Source organism: Arvicanthis niloticus, chromosome 7 (genome assembly GCF_011762505.2).
Source record: "Arvicanthis niloticus isolate mArvNil1 chromosome 7, mArvNil1.pat.X, whole genome shotgun sequence".
In the NCBI taxonomy this organism is placed as follows: domain Eukaryota; kingdom Metazoa; phylum Chordata; class Mammalia; order Rodentia; family Muridae; genus Arvicanthis; species Arvicanthis niloticus.
Genome location: NC_047664.1, coordinates 21,691,517 through 21,699,723, shown reverse-complemented (window position 1 = coordinate 21,699,723; position 8,207 = coordinate 21,691,517). Strand labels below are relative to the sequence as shown.

General features: G+C 43.0%; 1 long non-coding RNA gene across 1 annotated transcript; it reads right to left on the bottom strand.

Moving 5' to 3' along the window:
- Positions 1-1,569: 1,569 nt before the first annotated feature.
- Positions 1,570-6,814, bottom strand: LOC143442947 (uncharacterized). The gene is made up of 3 exons (XR_013111573.1): positions 6,619-6,814; positions 3,932-4,046; positions 1,570-3,814 (listed from the first exon to the last, which is right to left on the bottom strand). It is a non-coding gene; the product is annotated as an uncharacterized LOC143442947 (long non-coding RNA).
- Between the last annotated feature and the right edge of the window lie 1,393 nt (positions 6,815-8,207).

Below are 8,207 nucleotides of genomic sequence, written 5' to 3'. Positions count from 1 at the left end.
GCAGCAACAACCAACCATTTAGAAAACATAAGAATTACCTCTACAATGAACCTGGCATCCTACCACTTTCTAACTCCTTCAGGTTGCTGTGAGTCAGAAGAGTCCAGGTTAAGGAAAGCCAGGGTATGCTTTAAAAGGGTTTTCTAACCTGTGGTTTCCTTTAACACCATCAAAAAAGTTTTTTCAATAATAAAGGCAAGAAATTCCACCCTCGAAGGTATTTTTCAGCTTACAGAAACAGCTCTGATTGTACAATATCCTATTTTTTTTCCTAAATTAAATTTCACATTTGCAAATGTGGGATCAACAAATCAGTCCTGCCATTGTTCTTAGATTTTAAGTGAAATCTTGGATGGCCTGGGGCAAAGGACCCTGTAAAGCAATTTACTCAAAGGGGCTGGGTTTCCTCTGCTTTCTCTTCAGTGATGCTTACAGATCCTTTCACCTCCCAACTTTTCCTTCTTTCTAGTCAAATGCTCTGGACATCTCTGCCAGACGTCCCATTTTCAAACTCACCTTGCACATTAAGGCGGTCTCCCCTGTTGCTCGTCCCCTCTGAGAATGCTTGTCCCAAGCAGTGCTGAGTTTCTTCTGCAAGCAAGGACCTGAGCACAGTTTTATAAGCACAGAGAGGAGACTCTGAGGATAGTAGCAATTTGCAACAAGGTAGGAAGGCAGGGAGTGATTCCTAGAGACTTAAGCAATCGATCATAGAGACACCAAAGTGAAAGGAAAATAGTAGATGAATCATTAGTTAGGATGGGGGAAGGCATACAGAAAAAAAATCAAAGAAAACAAATTTTTAAAAATGAACAACCACAGCAGAAACCATACCAACTGGTAAGTTTTCCTGCAAGAGAAACTAGGGGTCCAGTCAGTTCCTTCCTGCAGCTCAGAGTCAGAGTTGTGCAGAATTTGGGTCACTGTGTTGAAGGTTGTCCCAAGAGGCCTGCCTATAGTCACACACTGTTAGGAAACCCTCATATAGTAACTGTGAATTTTCTTCCTCATGGGACTATTTCTTAGGTCCCTGGGAAAGAACTGAAAGTCAGCTAACACAATGCAAAAAGACCCACTACATTTACTGTTTTAGTGTGTCCCATGGGTTAAAAAATTACTCAGAACTCATCTAGCAACTGAGAACCAGGCAGATCCACTGTGCTAAAAAAAAAATAATCCTAAAGGAAATCTGAAAGAAATTAGAGCCCCACAACCTCAGATGAACCTCGAAGTTGTCATCAGCTTGGCCATGGTTCAGGCGGAGATGAAAGAATTGTGGGTAACTCAGGCTAGCAGGATGAAGCATACGTTCCTTTGAAAGGGGGCTATCTTGAAGAGATATCTTGAAGCTTGGCTTTAGAGAACCCAAGTCTTGACCTTGATGAGCAGTGAAGGAATCACATACCAGCTTTAAGTAGCTTGGCCTAATGCTACACATCTAACAACAAAACCATATACTGTTTGTAGAAAGTCAGCATTTATTTTTGGCTCAAAGTTTCTCTGGTGTTTGCTGTGGATAGAAGAAAAAAAATAAATTTAGTTAAAAAAACAAAAAACAAAAAAAACCTTGGATCATTGTCCCAAGCTAACAGCAAAGGAAACTAGGACATGCCTTCACAGCTGTTCAGGAAGAGGAAATGAACTCGTGAGCCCAGGGTTTACTCCTCCCTCTGCAACGAGCATGCTTTAGGAAGTTGTAAAGAGAGAGATCTAGAGACCAGTGGGAACCCAGGGGTTAACATGTGTTGTGGAGAGATGGAGGCAGTCAGTGTCAGGAGAGACAGACAAGGTAAAGGTAAAACCAACTGACCACCTAGAGGGGCTGGGCAAGGCAAGTGTGTGACATCATGATGAGCGTAAGATGTCAGATCACAGGATAGTGAGGGTGGGAGCAAGAAGGGCAGGGAGTGTGGTCAGCAACACAGCTTAGGGCTCAAGTAAACAGCATTCTCGAATTCAGAACCAGCCTGGGGTTCTTACTGCTTCCAGAATCAGTAAAGTGCAGACTAGGATCTTGGGCGAGCCTAAAAGCAAATTAAAAAGTGGATGGTGGTACTGCAGCCCAGGGCCCATGTTCCTCACTGTGACAGCATCCCAGCTCCACAGCTGGACCCCCTCTGCTTTCTCTCTGGGTCCAGCCTTTCTCCTTGATTTGGTGGGTACCATTTATTGGTCCTTCGACTTCTGATGGGACTCCACTTTCAGTAGTATGTGCCCCAGATGATTTCCACTGTCACATTCCCCCGTTCGGGGCCAGGTTTTGTCCATTCAAAATATAAACTAATAAGAAGGAAGATGAAGCTGTAGCTTGGTGGTAGAATTCTTGTCTAGCATGTACCTAGGCCCTGGGTTCAATCACCGAGCATTTACTAAATGCTTTGCTGCCTGTGGGGCAGAGTTAGGCATTTTTGTTGAGACTCATTTCCTTTTCAGACCAAATCCAAGTGGCCGGTGGTACAACAGATGAAGAAGCAGAGGGTAATTGTGCCACGTTCACGAAGCTTCTAAAGTGGGCAAGGCAGACTCTGAATTCAAATGTCTAGCTTTTAATTACTGTGCTATACTAAATAAAGAATGGGGTGAGTTGGGGGCAGGGATAAAGACAACAGTTGTGATCACAAGAGAAGGGAGACTTGCAAAGCTGGAGGTGCCACCAAAGGAGAGAAGACCTCCAATTATGCACTCAGGCACATTTCTTTCTTTTAATTGAACAAACTCAGAGAGAAGAGATGTCTGAGTTTTCTGGGTGGGATTTGCCTTGCGCTGGCTGGTGGGTGGAAGTGAGGTTTGAAGTCTCTTCAACTGCAGCCCCTAGGCACTAAGTCAAGAAGCTTCCAAGCGCTTGGTCAGTGAGGGCCCTCCCATCTGGCAACAGGGAGGATGTCTGGAGTCAGCAGAGTTCACAAAGCAAGAACTGTGGAGCACTTTGCCAGAAACTCACTGCCAGGCAGGTCCCCACTCTCTGATGAATAGCCATGACTGCCCCAAAGCCACTTGGCTGGGCAGGTCCTGACTGCAGTCTGCCACCTAACCAGGGCTATGAAGGCTATAAATACTGCCCAACACAAAATTGTGAACATTTTGAATTTTTAAAAGTGATTTCCTTCCGTTTTGTTTAATTTTGGTTTTGTGTTCTGATGCCTGAATTTTGCAAATAACAAGATGGTCTGTCGGTTCCAAAAGGTTGGACACCCCTGCCAAGGGTTCAAAGACCTAAGAGTCTTCTGACAGGGAGTTAGAAAAAAGGCAGAAGCTCATCTTTGGTGACTAATAGAAGAGCACACACTGTGGGCTTAGAGAGTGAAGTCTGCAGCTGCTAAGCCGAGGGTCCCCATTTATGAAGGGCACTCCCTGCCCCTTGTGTGCAAAATCACGAAAAACAGACGGGCTACTCACTAGGCTTTGTGCTGTCTTTATAGCTCACACATGTTGCTAGACATGTATTTCAACTTCTGCAGACTCCGATCCACCTGACACACTGTTGAATCATTGCCGTCAGTCCATGTTACAGACTATCCATTTTTAAAACTGTCAAAGAAGCAACCAGAGGGACCATATATTAATACTTGTATTTTGTTTTCTTGATTTTGACTGATGGAGAGATTTCCCAGCACTAATAACATGAATCCAGAGTAAGTGCATTTCACTGGTTTGAGGCACAAGGCAGGCTTTGGGGAGGCAGAGCCACTATTTTCTGTTGTTACTGTCGTCGGAAGAGTTCACTTTCGAATTCACTTAACAGAAATTACTGGAAACTTTCTTAGTGCGCCTACTCCATTAGTTCTTCCACTAAGAGAGAGGCTCTGCATCGTGCCTGCAAATTAGAAATGAAAGAAATTACATTATAAAAGGAAAACTAAAGACCAGTGAAGGCTGCGGTATGGATACAGTTAGCTTCCCCACCCACAGCAGTCCCAGAACAGATACACACCTCTGAGCAGCCGCTGAGATGTTACTGCAAGTGGGGCCAAAGTCAGACAAGGGGCATAGACGAATGTTCCAGTAATGTGAGCTCTAGAAGTTATTGCCAAGTTCACCATTGATTCCTAGAAGAATTCCAGATGGGATAGTTAAGCAAGAAACTAGGTTTAAAAAAAAAAAAGAAAAGATGTAGAACCAATAAGAATGTACAGAGGTGGTGTAAGGAGGAGTCAGGCTGGAGCGATGATGGCTCAGCCGTTAAGAGCACTTATTGCTCTTCAGAAGGACCTGGGCTCAATTGCCAGCACCCACATAGCAGCTTACAACTGTACATAACCCCACTTCCAGCCAATCAAATGCCTGCCTCTAGCTTCCCACAAGTACCAGGCATTCACATATAAACACGCAGGCAAAACACTCACACACAGAAAATATTTTTTAATTCAAATATAAATTAGGAAAGAAAAGAGCTAAAAATTTAATTTACTGAAAGATTAACATATCATAGCTAAAAAACATATTTCAGGTGCAAACTGGATTCTTAGTAAGATAGTTGATGTGTATAAGCCCCAAACAATTAACTCTATCTCAATTAACTCTAGTTGATCAGATCCTATTTGAACATTTCCTGACCCTTTCTGGTTAGTGGCCATTGAGTAGTCATGCCTGAACAGCTAGGGAACACGGTGAATTCTCAGATTGAGCTAGATTCTCTTTCAGTGGAACAATGTCTTCTGTGCTTTCCTTGACAGCTGAATTCTACATTGTAGAATATATAGGCTATAAAGAGAACAAGCAAAGGGAAAGTTATGTAACATTCAGAATGGTTCAAAACCCCTAACAATAATATCTAATACTTGGAAGACATATTTTTTATATCTAGGAGATGATACATAATGACTATCTTCTGATGTTGAAGAGATTTGATGTGGAGTATGACATAAACTTGATCTACATAGCTCCAAACAATAGGATTAGAACAGTGATTAGTGGTTATTAGGAGATCAATTTGCGATTCAACACATAGAAGAGGTGTTTAGCATGCATTGAGCATTCTTGAAACACAATAAACTCACAATGACTCAAAGGAATTTTCACAGTGGGTAGAATTTAGCTGTCAAGGATATCGCAGAAGACATTGTTCCACTGGAAAAGAATCTAACCCAGTCTGAGAGTTCACCATGCTCCCTAGCTGTTCAGGCATGACTAATCAATGGCCATTCTCTTTCTAGTAGAACTAAAATTCCTTCAAGCTATGGTGATTAATCCACTGAAGCTGACAACTCACCCAACCCAGAGGATTCCTTAATGTCCTATGACGATGCCACTGTTTAGAATTTCCCCAATTACACAATTGTATGTTTGTAAATTGTAACTTAATTAGAACAAAAGTCATAGTTAAGTACAAAGTATTTCCAATTATCCATGTGTACATTTGTTTATGTCTACATGCATACACATCTATACATGTGGACCTGTACAAGCATGCCTTGGTCCTAACTCAAAATAGAGGTCACATGAAGAAAATATTACATTGACCACAGGAACCCTTAAACAGTGGATCCCAGTTGTTGATACATACTGGCATTGTTTTATGGATACCCATTCATTTTGCCTCTAAAATATTCAGAAATGTTCTACTTTATCCAAAATTATATAAAAATTCAAGTCTGTTGCTTGTGGTGTAATGCACCTCCACTTTGGCCTCAGAGGCTGAGGCAGGAGAATTATGAGTTCAAGGCCAGCCTGGGCTACACAGTGTGTCTGAGGCCAACCCAGGCTATATAATGAGACACTACCTCAAATTAAAAAAGGAGGGGGAGGAGGAGGAGGAAGAAGAGGAAGAGGAGGAGGAAGAGAGGAGGAGATGAGGAGGAAGTGGTGATAGAAAAAGAGGAAGAGGAGGAGAAGGAAGAAGAGGAAGAAGAAGAGGAGGCAGTGACTAAGCACAGAGAAGACCCTAAGGAAGAGCACACACAGGTAGGTTGCAGATAGGCAAACTCACAAACCCTTCCATATTGCTGCCAAGGGTGAGAGCAGTGTCATGGGCTCATCCAGGCAGGAGGGTTTTTAATATAGAACTCGAGTCACAGAGGAACTCTGTCATGTGGGTGTGGGAAAGTTTGTGGGAAGAAATGAGGGGAAGTCTGTAGTCTAGCACTTCCCTAGATTCCCAGGACTACAGCTTGGGAGACAGGAATGGAAGTCCTAGTGCTGATGGCCGCCCTCAGTGTGGTTGCTGCTTTTAGCAGCTTGATCTGGACAGAGTGGACAGGCTAGAGCCCGGCAGGGGACGATGTCCATGCGTAGCCAGGGATGCTGAGTGAGGGAAGAAGAGGAGGACACTGCATGTCTCATGTCTAAAACTCTACACTAAATTATGACACCATTTACAGCCTCTTTCTTTATTGGGATCAAGTGCTATATACAAGATTTAAAAAACAAAACAGGCCACAGATCTCTTTGGGGATCTCTTCCCTCCAAAAGGTAGGCAGAGAAGTAGAATATTCATCCTTTTTGGATTTGTGAAAGTCTGAGCAACAAAAAGGCAATGTGCACGGTGTCTGAGTGCCAGTGCTTAACTCTGCTCTGCTGTCTATTAGCTTTAGCTTTCATTCCTGTAACATGGGGATTCATTAGATAACGTGTGTATTTCATACACAGGAAGCTGCAAGACAGAACATGGGGACAGCTTACCAGCACGGCAAGGCTCAAAGGCCCTGCCGACCTATGCAATGTGTTGTGTCTGAATCAGAACTGCTTCTAAGAATTGAAGACTGTCACTTTTCATTTCTGTTTCCTTTCTTCTCGTGATGGTTGAGATCATTTTTTTCTGGAACTTCCCCTTCTTGCTCTAAGACCACTTGCTCTATGTCCTTCATGGCTCCACAGCGACCCCACATTCTTCTTCACACTCCTACATCGTGAAAGCCGAATGCATCTGTCATCTGATTGATGCACAATGATCCCTTAAGAGGTTACTAAGTGTCCTCTCTATGAAGCACCCTTCCCTTTTAAGCAAAATGCAATGTTATAATTTGACTTTCAAGAACCACTCAGGGTGATTAGACAGGTCCATACATAAACATTGCCCACTCCTGTCAGGGCAGCTTGACTATAAATATACAAGATGTGTCTTAGAGTCAACAGGAAATCACCTAATGATTCCCACTTCCAGGCTCTCAAGAGCCCTTCTCCTAGAAAGCAAGGTTAATGTTCTGGTTTCTGTAGCATCCTTTCTAATAACAGGCAGAGGCTGTTATCCCCAGAAAGAAACACAAAGTAATCCAGGTAGAAATCTCTTTTGCCTTTCCAACTCTTTCCCCACCATCTATAGAATTCTATAGTTCAAGTCGTGAAATGCAGCAAGTTTTAGGAATCCTAGCTCACCAGAAGGACAAGCTGTTTAGAAATTAGGTCACATCGTAGGGCTCTCTGCCAGAGTCTTGCACAGGAATAGGAACATCACTGCCAGAAGTATCTTTAAACACAAAGAACTCTGACAGATAATGTTGTTCTGCTGGGAAATTCTGATCAGCCGCATCCCTTGTATGTGGGGTCATTTGGAGTAAAAATTTCTGACAAAAATAAAGGGGCTCAGTAGAATGCTTTCAATGTCTGCCTTTATAAAATAGATTATTTCTGTATTCTTTTTGGTATCATAATTTATGTTTTCTGTGCTTTGAATATCATAGTATGGAATTAAAGGTATAGGATAAATAGACATACCCCTGCGATTTCCTTTCTCTTATCCCATCCCTACATTGCCTCTGAGCTACACATAGATAATCAAGGACTGTTGAAGAGTTCTGACTCCTTTAGATTGGTCCTTCAAGCACCAGTGCCCACCACCACCACACACACTTAAAATACGGTATTGATGTCAGGATTTAACTTTCAAAATCCACTCAGAAGGGATGAGGATACAGGGCCAGACATCCAATCAGGATTCCTTGTCATCAAGTGGCCTTTGCACATGCAGTTCCCTGCTCTTATCAGGGAAAAGAACCAGCTCAAAGTCCTACAGCAGGTAACAGCCTGGACCTGTTAGCCACAGTTCAGAACCAGAACCTGCTTGTAATGGAGTTCCCAGGACAGCCTGGCAAACATGCAAGTTTGCATGACCAGTTAATCATGGTTTTCAGATAGGAGAGATGGACAGTGAGCCCAACAGACTCTTGCAAACTGACAGTAGTCCTCAGTTGTATGACAAGACACAGAGCATCTGCTTCTGGGCACAGTGATGCACTGTGGGCACAGGTGGGCCAGCGCAATTCCCTCCTGTG